The sequence below is a fragment of the Pelodiscus sinensis genome, chromosome 12 (assembly GCF_052426305.1).
Source record: "Pelodiscus sinensis isolate ZL-2025 chromosome 12, ASM5242630v1, whole genome shotgun sequence".
Classification (NCBI taxonomy): Eukaryota; Metazoa; Chordata; order Testudines; family Trionychidae; genus Pelodiscus; species Pelodiscus sinensis.
In genome coordinates, this window is record NC_143063.1 from 26497501 (window position 1) to 26512500 (window position 15000).

At 37.4% G+C, this 15000-nt stretch overlaps 1 protein-coding gene across 16 annotated transcripts in view; it reads left to right on the forward strand.

The window, feature by feature from the left end:
* The window catches only part of ZNF536 (zinc finger protein 536), a 456239-nt gene that overhangs the window by 33771 nt on the left and 407468 nt on the right, over positions 1–15000 (forward strand). For 2 of the 16 annotated variants that reach the window (XM_089781484.1, XM_089781481.1), the window contains exon 1: positions 5517–5654. The exons of the other annotated variants lie outside the window; for them this stretch is intronic. The gene's annotated coding sequence lies outside the window, so the exon portion shown is untranslated. Of the gene's footprint in view, positions 1–5516; positions 5655–15000 lie in introns of those variants that run through there. 16 annotated transcript variants of the gene reach the window in all.

Consider the following 15000-nt stretch of genomic DNA (forward strand, 5'->3'; position numbering starts at 1 on the left):
GAGTTGGTTCAGGACCTGAGGCACAGAATATAGTGCCACCTGTAAAGAAGCTACAAAACTTCCTCATCATTTATTGGTGTATTTTATTATTCATATTGCAGAACAGCTCAGAGGGACTGGATATCCAGAAGACCCCTAGGCAAGTGACAATAGTAATTGAGATGGAAGTTGAGGAGGGCCTAGACAGGAGTAGTAGTGGCTGTGTAGCTAGAAAAGGTTGGTTCATTGTTCAGGAAGAAGTGGGAAGATAGAGATATGATTTAAATGTGTGGCTCATTTAAGAGGAGGAGTCAAAGATGATGCCCGGAGTATGGTCTGGAATGACAGGGAGGAAAGTGGTATTGTCAGCAGTGACAGTGAAAGTGGAGTAAGGTGAAGAATTGGAAGGAAAGACAAGGAGCTTAGTTTTAACTATTTAAATTAAATTGCTGTCAAGAAATCCATGAGAAGAGATCTAAGAAGACAGAGTCACGGGATTAGAAGGAAGGTCTTAGTGGTAGAAAGATCATCTCAGGGAATACTGCAGAACATGCAAGAGGGAGGGAGATCAAATTGTAAGAGATGCTTGCAGGAACCACCATGTAGGTAGGAGGAGAAGTAGGAGAGAATGGAGAAATCAAGGGCATCTGAGGTGTACCTTCCTGATTTCCTGATGAAGCACTGGCTGCACCCTGCTTAGTTTGTTAGCTCTGACTGGATCACAGTACAAAGCAGCATGGGTGAAGTTTATGGTCATGAACAGTTGCAATGTCAGTGTGAGGTTTGCTTATAAAAATGTTGTAAAAAGTTACTGTGTGGTTGTTGTAGCCAATTTTGAAATTATGACAACTTGGCACAAGAACTGAGTCCATATTATAGATTAATGTCTTGCAAAAACAATAATCCAAGTGTGAATGTTTATCTTTGCAAGCCCATTGTACAGCGTATGGCCATATCAGTTTATGGGTTTTTTGGAGTCAGAATATGCATTGTTTAGAGTGAGGTGAAAAAGAGCTATGAGGCAAAGATGAGTGGTTTTGTGTCACTTAAAGACAGAATATGACATCACTGATATCTATATACCATTAAGCACCTATGAGTTTTTACATTAAAAAAATTAAACTAATAATGAAGAAGATACTTCTTGAATGACATCACTGGAATGATCCATTATTGCTTCTCTATGCGCCAACTTCAGTTGGGAGAAAACCTGCCATGTGCATTCTTTGTAAGGATTTAGTGTGCCCGGAGGACGGTATTTGATTCTTGTGCATTCACACTCCCTGGAGGATTGTTGGAAGTTGGGGGTGGTGGAGAACCCCAGACTTTCATGATAATGTGCATGAAGATAAGACAATTTCATATTAAGATCAGTCCATTTGTCTTTACTTGTTCTTAGCTGAGACTGGGTATTTGCCTTTAGCCTGCTTTTCTAAGGTTTTCAGGAAGACTGACAAATGTTTCACTTGCTTCATCTTGCATGAATAGCATTGGAGGAAGAAGCACACTGTCCCGATTGTAAAACCCTTCAGGGGAGAGGCCTGCCATTCTGTTTCCCCATTCCACAGCAGCAAAGGGAGAGGGAAAGGACTGGGCTTCCCCAAGAATGCTCTGTTGTTCACATTTGTGTTGAAAGTTGAACTTGGGGGATGTTTCTCTGAGAGCAACTAAGGCCATATGTGTGAACAAGAGAGACATCATTAACCTGATGATGAGTTCACTAGTCTATGTTCATGCAATGCTCATCACTTTTTTATTTAAGCTGCATGTGTCTCTTGCTCTAGAAGCAACTCCTTTCCCCCTATGATTGCTGTTGCGCTTTAGATGTATGTTGATGCTCATCTGCCTAATGGAAAATACCTACATTTACAGCAGAGTCACAAGTGCACCTTGGGATGCATCTATTATTTATAAAGACCCATCATCACACCCCTCGCAGTTACATTTTATGCTGCTTGTGGGTGTACTCCTGTGTCTTGTTGGCAATGCAATTAGTTGCACTGTGGGAGATTCCCAGGTTCAAAGCCAGCCATGTAAAATCTATTTCACCCCTTTTTAATATGTGGGTCTTTTTATAAATGCTACTCCCCTCCCAACATCCCTTCATAAACAAAGCAGAATAACACTGTTAGAGAAAAGCTTATACACATCTGATCCAGCCACTATGCCTACTTGTTATATATTATACTCAGCTTACTTGCTCTAGACCACCACTATGCAGGTGGGAGAGTGAGGGCCATTGAACACTCCTTGTTTTTCCAGTGGATCACAGTTACAAAAACATCTGTGCTAAATAACTTTATGCCTAAGCGCTGTTGCAAATTCAGTGCTCAATAGCCCTCACAATTCCTAATTTCTGACATGGAGGGGAGGGTGTCATTTAGGAACTGTACAGGGGCTGCAGTATGAAGCATTCTGGAAACATTTGTGAAGGGCTTTTTTAGGCATGTTTCAGTTACAGTGAAATACTCCTGAGCACTTTGCTTCTCTGTTTTGATTGACTCCATTTAAAAGTGGACAAAATAGATGTTGAGCATGTGATTGGTGTAATGAAGCAGAAGGGTGTGAAGATGTCATATAATGACTGGAAGCGAAAACCTAAAATTTGAATTCCCATATGCAGTAGACTTTCGATAATCTGGAACCTTTGGGACCTAGGTGGTGCCAGATTATCGGATATGCCGGACTATCAGGAGGTACTATAAGCTGGTTATATATATATATATTATATATATATATATACACACACACACACACACACACACACACACACACACACTGTATACAGTATATGCTGTATATAAAGTGTTTTAACCCTTTTTATTGTAAATACTGTATACAGTATACTGTAATGTTTTAGGTTTTTTTAACCTTTTTTACCCTTTTCGCTCAGTTCAGCTGCTGCCATTGCCTTGTGACTTGTTTTTTGCTGAAGCTCACTCACTAGGATCTTGCCATTTTGATGCCGGACTATCAGGAGTGCTGTACAATTGGATGCCAGACTATTGGAGTTTTACTGTAATTGGCAAGTCTGTAAACTGCTAAATGACCAATTGATAGTATGTATAACCCCAGTAAGCCTTCTGGACCTGTTCTGGACTCCTTCCACTATCTCACATTTAGTATTGTGTAGAGACTTGCATGAGCAAAGAGTTGTGAGAACGTAGGAAGATAGGAGTAATTCTGTGAATAGAATGGATGTTCCCCTATATGACAACTGGTGAAGTAACTAGAAGATGCATACATGTGAAGGTAGAGTATGCCACCTATTTCAGATGTTCTTTGTGAAAATTATGCTGTTTGATTTGTCCCATTAAAGTACTTTAAATCAATCTTGATTTGAATTTGAAGAGAGTCTGCAGGGCAAAAATGGTTTGCTGGAATTTTGTTCATGTCTGTGAACTAACCATAGAGGGAACTGCAGTATTTCCCCCTTCATCTGGATAACTTTAAATTTATTTGGACCGTTGTTAGTGATGTATTTTAAGTTCAAGTTTAGTCTGTTGGGGTGAGTCTCATGGGACAAGTCATGTGTTGGAAGTAGCACAGTATTTATTTTGTGTCCCTGATTGGCTGAGCTTATCCCATATCATAGCAGCCAGCCCTCAAAGTAAAGGTCATTTCCACTTGAAAGTCAAAAATTCTCCTATCCATTATTTCCATGATTCCAGTGGCCAGTGTATATTGTAAACATATGTAAATCCTTCAGTTAGTGAGAGCTGTATCATTATCTATTCATGTTTAGGCTTATGTAATAAGTATATCTCAGCGGAGGTGAATATTTATTTCTCTGAGATCAAAGTTCTGTTGTTGTACTTTAAAACTTTCAAGCATTCCAGTGGTTTGGGTTTTCCCAACAAAGGTTACAATATGATGAACCATAAATTATGAATGAAATACTTGGTCACATCTGTGACTCATTCTGATGGAAGTCTATGTCTCATATATACAAATGTGGTTTTTTTCAATGTGGATTTACATACATTTATAGATTAGAATCAGGAACTATGCTTCCATTATAGTCAAATGCTTACTAGGTTAAAAGGTTTTCCTGAATTTTGATCCAGACATTTCTTTGGAAATAAGCTTTGATTTTAAGTTTTGCTCAACATAAATAATACACAATATTTGTGCAAGAGGTGAGTTAAAAGAAAGGAAAACAAAGAATATTAAAGTTATAAAATTTAAGAAATCCCAAACTGTCTAGCTTTAAAATTAAAAGGTTATCTATGAATAACCACAATCAAATCTTTTGTCCATATTTAATTTAAATGAGACTGCTCCATATTGACTTCTAATGCTAAAAGGCCACCCATCATGGAATCCCTGCAGCCAATGAAGCAAGCAAGTGAATGCTTTCTTAAATGATGCTAATCAGTCCAGAGAGGCCTGCCCTCTATCCCCATCAGTATTCTGTAATTCAGATGTGCTGATAACCTGAAATTGAATGTGTCAGTATGCAGACACATGAAGAAAAAAGAAATCTAGAAGGCAAACGATCCCACTATAGAGACTATGCCTATTTCTTTTTGTTTGTTTGTTTATTTGTTCAGGGTAAAGATTAAAAAGGATTGTTGCAAGTTGCTCTCAAATATTTATTGAAAGCTTTAAGAATATGTTGAATGAATAAATAGGTTACACACTCAATTTCCAGATACTGCATGGCAAATTAAGATTAAATATTAAAAAAACAAAATCATAAAGAAATGTTTAAACAACACCCTTAGGTTAAAATTCCACTGTGTAGATAGTAAGATTCTAATCTGAAATGTTTTAAAATATCTGTATGGCCCTGCTAGCACTAGCAATTAATTGCTAGATCTATTATAAATCCTGATTTTTCCAAAGTTTATACTTCAGCTGTTTAATTCTTATCTGATTTGAGCTTTGCATAGATACTTTCATCTCAAATGCAGTTTTTTTCCGAAAGTCCTTTGTTGTGATATTAGATACTGTTATATCAAAAATATTTTTGGGTAGATTTGTATATTTTCTCTGACTTGCTCTAATGGAACAATTGCTTAATTTTGCAAATCTATTTTTGCAGACACTCAGGGCCCAATTTTGTCTTCATATGCATATAGAATTCCCACTTCCAAATCAGTGGAAGTGGCACTCACATATTTGAAGGCAGAATTGGGTCCTTTGTTCTGAGATTAGATTGCTGCTTCTCATTTTTAAGATTGGATGAGTTATTTAAATTTTAATTTGACCTGTTGGGCCTGAGCTTTAAGTCCCTTTTATCACATTTTTATCTGTTACAAGGTGGATATTGATAACACAGTAGAATAAATTCATAAGTTTCATTGCCCCCTAAGATGATGCAATGGAATTTCATCTATTGAGGATTTTTGTTACATATGCATCTGAAAGAGGAAGATGGTGATGGCTAAATTGAGACTAAGATTTAAAGGTGTCAAAAGAGATTTTATTTTTCAAATCCAGTCATTTATTTTTTTTACATGATACAATACTATCATCAATAGATTTTATATAAAGCTTGTTTTAAATAAAAACATAAAGAGCCAAATAATAATGCTTTTCATCTGCAGATCTCAGAGGAGGCAAGTATTGCTATCTCCATTTTGCAGATGTGAAACTGTGGCACATAGAGGTGAAGTGATTTGCCCAAGGTCACCTGGCAGAGCTGGCCACAGAAGACAAGTCAAAGTCAGGTACTATAACAATAGACCATACTGCCTCCCCTGATGTTTCTCCTAGATGTTCATCTGTCCTCTGAAACTTGAGTAATAAAATGTATGTAGGCACCGATTTGTGAACAAGGGCGTGTATATGGATATGCACTGGGCCAGCAGTTCCGTAGCTTACACACATAACTGCGGGCATGTGCTGATGTGCACATTTTGGAGGCCATCCCTGAAAACATAGAAGATAGGAAACTGACAAAAAGAAAGATTCTATAGTTTCCACAGTGTCGTTATCTCATTCTGGTGAGTTGAGATATCACTCAATAGGGTAAGATGACTCAGGATTTTGTAACTCCGCTCACTGTTACAAGACACCTGCTGAATCTATCATTGACACAAAGGCTGTGTCTACATTGGCACCCCTTTCCGGAAAAGGGATGCTAATGTAGCACTTTGGAATAGGCAAATCCGCGGGCGATTTAAATATCCCCCGCGGCATTTGCATTAACATGGCTGCCGCTTTTTTCCAGCTTGGGGAAAAGCCGGAGAAAAGTGCCAGTCTAGACATTATTCTCCGGAAAATAAAGCCTTTTCTGGAGGATTTCTTATTCCTACTTGAAAGTAGGAATAAGAGATCCTCCAGAAAAGGCTTTATTTTCCGGAGAATCACGTCTAGACTGGCGCTTTTCTCCGGCTTATCTCCAAGCCGGAAAAAAGCGGCAGCCATGTTAATGCAAATACTGCGGGGGATATTTAAATCCCCCGCGGATTTGCCTATTCCAAAGTGCTACATTAGCATCCTTTTTCTGGAAGGGATGCCAGTGTAGACAAAGCCAAAGTGTCAAGTTAAAGATGAGGAAGGTTTAACTCTGACTGTTGTTTTCCAAGTTACAATTTAGTGTATGGGGAGCATTCATGATTTTTTGTTAAGATCAATGGCTTCTTTATGATCATATTTAGATCCTGAGAGATTCCAGTATGATCCCTGCTTTTGTGTCTCCCACTTCCACTTTGAGGTCAATCATGGCTACTGTCTTCCAGTAGAGGTGGCCCATTAGCTCTGATCATTAATTTGCCACAGAAGTTTCTGTGGAACAAAATGGTTCACTCTGGGTCTTATTGATCAATAGAAACATTCTTATGGACTTCTGTTGAAGTTGTCTCTGGCTTAATATTAGGAACTCCAGCTAGTGGCCTAATTTTCTGAGGTGCTTCTTTTAGCATTGATGGGAGCTGTGTGTGTTTAACCCACACACCTAGTGGTTGTGGTGAGCAGTGCCACTGAGACCACTTAAAGAGAGAAAGAATGAGTTTTAGCTCAAGCTGTAGAGGCTAATGCACTGTATTCCAGAGGTCCAAAATTCAGTTCCTCCTGTAGACATTACATGTGCTCAGTACCTGTGAAAATCACTGCTGTCAAGTCTTTCCAATCTTTGTTTATGGAGGGACTGAAAGAGACCAAGATCTGAACCAGGATCTCTTTTGTGTGCTGATAGTTCCCAAGATATTAGCAGACTGGCCCTAACTGTATGAAAATGACATATTGAGTTCTAATTATTTATTTGTGTGTTTATTTATATCTTCTCATTGCTTGTAGATTTCATCTTAAAAATATGTATTTGAAATTGTCAGTGATCAAAGGTTAGAAAATAAAACAGCTCTAGGATATGTCTAGAATTCCAGAAAAGCTCAGCCACATCCAGGGAATGCGTCTGCTCTTCCACTTTCTTTTTGGAAGAGCAGACGTGCTCTTTCAGAAGCCCTGTCTTCCTCCTCCCACGAGGAATTAGGGCTCTTTCAAAAGAGGTTTTTTTTCTTAAATGTGGCCCATTGTAGATGGGTCAAATTTCAGAAAAGCATCTTCTGAAAAAACTATTGGAAAAAGGAACGCAAATTGCATAGTGCAATTTGTGTACCTTTTTCCGATAAAGCCCCGTGGTGTAGACATAGCCCTAGAGATGAAATGATTTTTTTGATGAAATTGAAGGGTCAGGATAATTTTTGCATGTGTGTGCAAACTTTGCAAGATGAAACCAAATATTTTTTCCTTACGTTTATAACTGAAGGGTAAACGTAAATATATAAGATCATTGATACCTTCCTCCATAATTCAGATCTAAAGTATGTTCTCTGTAATATCATTTAATTTAAATTAGTTGATTTTACTTGATCATTTTACACACACACACACACACACACACACACAAATATGTGTGTGTGCACATACCCGTCTGTGTATTGAATTGATAAAGAAAGAACTCTGGTTAAATAATCCACTTTTGTCTGACAACGGAATCAGTTATAGAGGTGCAAATATGCAGAAAGCTATTTGGAAATGCATCCTCGTAGTTGTCAGGTTTTATTATGCAGGAAGGTGTCATGTTTGTTACGAAGCTGAGTGCAGATGGCAGAGTGGAAGAAATGGATCACTAATTTTAACAATGATTAATGAACAGAGATAGAAAATGAATTACATTGGACTATCGGAGGCAAGAAATATTTTTGAGAAAATTTTGACTCATCTGCTGTGCTGTTCTCCGTAAATTATTTTCTGAAATTCTATATGTTGTCAACAGTTGACTGCATTTTCCATTACTGTCTATTTCTGTCCTTAAGTACTTTTGTGTTATTAGAGATACATAATTTCAAAATACCAATACATTCCTGAATACTTAGAGAAAATGTATGTAACAGTATGAATGTTCCAAAGACTCTAGCCATAAATGTCGTGTTTTATAATAATCTTTTATTTTTCCTCATTTTATCACAACATTAGATATGTTTGATGTAAAAATAAATGAAAAAGAAGGGGTTTTCAGGGAAGGGGATGAAAAATCATTCTAAGTTTGGGAAACACAAGAGCGAATGTAACAAAAATGTGGCCAAGTATGTTTCATGGTTTTAAGTGTACAGTGCATATTTCACCATTTGTGATTTCACAAACTAACTAGGAACAAAACCAATGTACACAGCAGCTTTTTAAAATTGCCACTACATTTCCATTTGTCGTCTTTGCTATTCACGCTATTGGCTTACGCATCTCCTCCATGCCCTATGGCCACTCTGCAAGGGAAAGCTGAAAGTTGCCACAGAGTCCCAATCATTGTTTTACAACTTACTGAGATACACAGTCATGGTGTCTTTACTGCTGGCCTTGGAGTGAGGATGGATCCATTCTCAAGTTAGGGATAGTTCTGCCTGGAGAGAATGATGTCCTAACATTTATCCCTATTTATATATTTTATTGGAAGCTCCTAGAAAATTTTTCAGATTATTAAAATATTATATGTTTAAAACATAATTAATATCTGATTTTATATTATGGTCTAGAAGTTAACGTCCTGAAAAGCAATAGAATCAGACTAGTTAGCCCTTGCACAAGAATAGATAGTGTTTAGAGAGGGAAGATGGGGGCAGGGGGTGAAGGACATAAGTAGCCACCTGTATCTAATTCTGACATTCATGGGGCTGGACAGCACATTACCTACTTGTGGCTAGTATTGCCAAATCTGCTGTAATGGCTGGCCATGTATTTGGGAAAGCAGGAGTGCACACTGATTTAGAGACAAGGGAAGCTGTGAATACTCAGCATCTTTGAACATAAGGCACTTGAAATTATTTCTGGAGATCTGTCTTTGCAATGCATTTCCTGGGAGCCCCAGAGAGAATTATGGTATAGTTGGCCAGAGTTCTTCTTCTGCATCATGGTCCTGCTGCACCCATTTCCTGTTGCACAAAGCCATAATCCAGCCACAGAACCAGGAATAGCCATAACATGTTAAGTGCTCAGATTTCTTCTTTTGGTGCCAAGTAGTATCTGGTGCTTCTGGTAGTATCTTACTGCTGTACCTGCAAACTATAAGGTGGTGATGTTAATTGCATTGTTACCTGATAAAACACACTAGGCAATACTTAGACCTATTGCAAACAGGTCAAACTCCAGTGAAGTCAGTGGAACTGCATCTGCTTACACCTGATCTGAATCCAGCCAATTATATCTCAGGAACAATGAGGTAGCTAATCACATAGTAATGGTAGTGCAAAGTTTCTACTGAATGAGCTTCATGTTAACACAGCTACTTTATTAGGGACATGATTCTGTTGGAGTTTAGTTCTTTAACAAGTCCTTCTCCATTCAGGAAATCCCATTGATCTGAAGGAGACCATTTGCATGCAAAAGGAATGATCATGTTCATGAATGTCTTCAGGATTAGGTCCTTCACAGTTAATTTTTGCTACAGAACATCCAATTTACTGGATGTGAAGTAATTTGCTAAACATCAGTAGTTGTCTAAAGAGCCTAAGCCACAATAGCAATGCTTGAAGTAGGGGGAACTTAGATTAGTTTAAAACATCTATATGCTTTCCATGTGGGTGTTCACTCTGCCACCTGCCTAGATTTATATGGACAGCTACATTTTCCAATGAGATCAGTTTGGTTTGTGAGAAAGCCATGTACCTTGCTCTAACCCTAACTTAGAAAGGTTGGGCTTCGTTCTGCTTCCATCAAGGTTAATGACAGTTTTGAATTGTGATTTTAAAAGTAGGAAGATGAGGAACATGCTTTGGAAGTTTCAGACTTGATTTTTTTTAGCAGCTTTACCCTTAAAATATAAGTGTATGAAAACAGTTATGAATTATTATATTTAACCTACCTTTGCATAGATAAATAGAAAATTCCTCTTGTCTAGTAGCCACATATATTGTTCTTATCTTACTTCAAATCTTGGCGTAGATATACTCAGGAGGCTTTGAAGTTATCAGGTTGCATTTACAGGAAAGGTTACGTTTTTTTCTGTTTACTTTATACACATTTGTTTATAACTGCCAGCAAAAATTTTAAATATCTTTATGAACAATTCTAACGTATTATTCTGCATGCAGTTATATTCCTGATGGGAACATACTTTAGAAAAACAACTACTGAAACAGTACAAGTCCTGCTCAGGTTACACAGCATATGCTAAATACTGAGAAAACATACACAGTGCTTTAGTGAACAAGGTAGAGGAATGCTCGTGGGAGCCAATTTAAAATGTGACTTAAGGCAAGCATGGCTTTTTGTATCTGTTTCTTTTGGCAAACTGGTGAAATAGCAGCGGTGGCTGGAATCCCCGTGTAACCACCAGAGGTTACTTGTGCAGAAACCAATGTGTGTATAGAACTTACATGAGGATGGCTGAATTTTAGTTATTGACCTAGCCTTTAATATGAGAGACTACTATTCCAATCACATGATTCTCTATTATGTGAGTGGTAAAGAAAAAAGAGTTAGGTCATGTTTTCTTTAATCATATATCAGGAAGACTGAAAGAATTGGGCTTGTTTAGTTTAGAAAAGAGAAGACAGAGGGGACATGATAGCAGATTTCAAGTATCTAAAAGGGTGTCACAAGGAGGAGGGAGAAAAATTGTTCTCCTTGGCTTCTGGGACAAGAAGCAATGGGCTGAAATTATAGGAAGGGAGGTTTAGGTTGGACATTAGGAAAAACTTCCTAACTGTCAGGGTGGTTAAACCCTTGAATAAATTGCTTAGGTGGGGTTGGAATCTCCATCGTGAGATTATTTAAGAGCAGATTAGACAGACACTTGTCAGAGATTATCTAGACCAGCATTTCCCAAACTGTGGCGGTGTGAGAACATCTACCAGCCAGGCAGTTCGCAGCTAAGGACTGATACACCTAATTATAATAAAACTTACCTAATTAGAAAATAGCAGGCATTTTATATGTCTGGTAATTTCTCAATTTGTTTTCCGGACAAAACCCTGAAATACCGGTCTGTCCGGTACAAAACCAGACACCTGGCAACCCTACCCCTCCTTGCACCCTCCCTCCTAGCCAGATATCCTACCCTCAATCTGCTCCTGCTCCCGCCTCCTGGAGTGCCCATGTGGCGCAAGGTCCCCCAAGCCCTGGCCCAGGCTGGGCGGAGGATGCAGCCAGGTGAAACACTGACAATTTATTCATTTTTAATTCTTTTTTTATATACGTTTATATTTTTGGGCTGCAAAAAACAGTACTGAAAAAAAAATGGGTTCCAACTAAAGTAAAAAGTTTGGGAAACTCTGATCTAGCCAGCTTTCAGTCCATTTATCCAATCCATATTCCCTTAACTTGCTGGCAAGAATATTGTGGGTGACTGTATCAAAAGCTTTGCTAACGCTGGCACTGGAGGCTTTGGGAGGACCAGAAACAACTTATCTGAATATTCATAATTTGCTTAATGAATATGCAAATATGCGAATGAATGTTACCAGTCCTCCAAAAGCTCATGAATGGATTTACTGGTCCCCGTGTCAAAAAGTTTGGGAACCCCTGATCTAGACAGTTCTTGGTCCTGCCGTGAGGGCAGGGACTGGACTCAATGACCTCTTGAGGACCCTTCCAGTTCTATGATTCTATATGCAACTTTGACAGAGTTGTACGAAGAATAATCAGGCTTTGGCAAGCAACTTAAGAAATGCTGTTTTCCACCTCAATAGTGAGACGTTATAGTGCAGTTTCTCTAGCAGTTCCGGGCGAGATCAATATATATGCAGTAAAGTGGCTATGTGATAAATATTCTAATCTTAGTTCTCAATAGTCTATGTATAATACTGTGTATGGATATATTGTGTGCATAGGTATACATATGCATTATTTTACTAAGCGTTGCTACCATTATATTCATATTCATGTACACAATCCAACTGAAGATATATCTGTTAATAAAAATCTTCTTTGGTACTGTTTGGTCCAGAAGTAGCTTATACTAATTTTAGTCCATATAAGCAACCTTAAACTTAATGTTGTCTAGCTATTTTATAAGAAGAAGTAAAGAAAAATGTATACAAAATTAAGTCCACTTTATATAAATACTTACATGTGTGAATCAAGGTGCTCATATACATAAGTGTTTATACAATTGGGTCTCAAGTTTTAAATATTTTCTTCTGTCTTAAGTTTAAATAACTTGAGAAAATATTTGGGTTTTCTTAATATTTCAATTTTCCACATGAATATTTAAATTCTTTTCCCTTGTATGGTATCGACACAGAAATTAGTGTTTTATGACCCTTAATAAATGTATATAATATAAGTAAACATACATTCAAACAGGATGTATGTGTGTATATATTAGAATGTATACTGTTAACGCTGGCTATATCATGAACTAGAGGCCTGTCATACTTCTGTTATTTCAGGTAAATAACTGATTGACCTTTGTGGTGCACTGATACTTCACTAATCAGAACCTGAAATCTGTATAACAACACTTCATTTACTTGATAGACAAAAGAACAATTGCACTTGAAGTAATGTGATTTCTAAATAGACACTGCCTGTCAAAAGTAAATGCATTAGAAGTAAAATGTAGCTCAAGGAGACAATTAGCAAACAGAGGTGACACTGTAAACAGGTGCACCCATTATTCCCAAAGCTTGTGGCAATATATTCACATCTTTTAGACTGATGGAAGATCATGTGACAGTTTGGTGAATTATCTATCTGTATCATCTGACTGATGAAGCCTGCTGCAGTTGCAGATCATTTAAAAATGCATCTCACAAATTACATGGTAGCTGCGAAAAAATGCAGGTTTTTACGAACAATGCTTTTCTAAAGCTATGTGCTAGAATACCTAATTTTTCTTTGAAAGGATGTAGAGCATTTCATTATGCTATGTATACAGTCAGTTAAGTTTGTGCAAATTCATTATAATGTTTGTTAATCTATAAAACATTTTCTATTCCAATTTTAGTAGCATTGTATATTTTTTTTAAAAATCGGCTGTTTCTGAAACACTTATATCTGTGAGCAGAAGGAGAATAACACACTTCTTATGTAGTCTTCTTAAATCACTATTCATCAAGGAAGATTTGAGATGAGAACATTTGACCTACATCTTTTTGTGAGTTATTGGATTTTTTTCTTACATGGAAAATGTAAAACAAACAGGAGAGAATCTATAAACAAACCCTCTTTCAAATAGGTTGAGATGAGGTAGTATTCACTTGTCTAACATCTTTTTATGTGGTGTGGTCTCTTATGATGTGTTATAACCTGATACACTAACTGGATATGTTCTTTTCTAAATTGTCTTTTATATAAATATTTTAAATTTCCTCCCCTTTAAAATTAGGCTTAGCCACAAAAAGTTCTTGGGTCATGTATTTATCACTACTTATTTGTTGTGGTAACTCAGAACCAGATAGCAAAATACCACTAATACCTTATGGGCAATAGGTACTATTTCATATTCTGTTATTGCTTTGTGCAACTTGGAAATATATACACATAAATATAGTTTTATATTTGTATAGCTATATAATGTTCCCTCAAATAGTTGCTAGTATATAGATGGGCCAGCATCTCCCAACACTTTGTGACTTTTCTAAATCTGTACTTGGCAGAAGAGGGTCATGCCTAGTGACACACACCTAAGGTAACACTTTTCAAATATTGGACTTGATCCCAGAAACCCTGCAACTCACACAAGTAAATCATAGGATCTATTGAACTAAACTCAACTACTCTTTTGTGCCAACATAGCAGGATTGGGCCCATCTTATAATGAGTCTTCCTCAAACCACTTTTACATGCTGTGAATGAGGAACTGATTCAGCAGGTATTGCAAATAGTGTCCAGTGCTAGCTGATGTGCAAAATTCTTGTGTGCTTGCCCCGCAATACCATACCTCCTCCACCTTAAGCTTTCCATAGATGCAGTGAGCTTAATTTTTACATTCTTTATGTTATGTTGAACAGAAGATCACAGCCCCAATTTTTTTCCTTATTCTCTTTGTATATGTGGAGTGTTCATGTGATTTACATCATAGGAAGTATGATAGAAAATACAATCCTCTTTTTCTGAGTAAAGTGTGAACTTCATGGAGGAAGATAAGCTTATCTTCCTCCATAAGTGCAAGCAGCCATCATTACATTTCATGCCCAAGCTGCATGCACTTGAAAAATATTGTGAACATTGGACAAATATATATTGGACGCTCACATGCAAATTATTTATTTCTTGGGCTGAAAAGAGGGTGAATGGTATGGGGTGAGGGTGTGGGGCATGAGGCATATTTTATCATTCTTGTGCAGGTTGCCTAAATTTTAACTGTGTGGATCAGTACCATCACATTCAAACCACAGCACATCAGCATGTACTATATGGTCTCTCTGTGTTATATGGTAGGTGTGATATAACAAAACTCTTATCAGTAAATACTTAGTTATCTTGCTGGGTTTTTTTTGTTTTTGTACCACTTAAAGAAAGGAAAATATTTTAAAAGTTCTCCACAGTGTAGCCAGTGGATTAGCTCAGGCTTTACCCGAGAAGTTGATCATCCAAGTGGGAGCAAAAGTAAACACAGAGTTGTAAGAAAAAGAT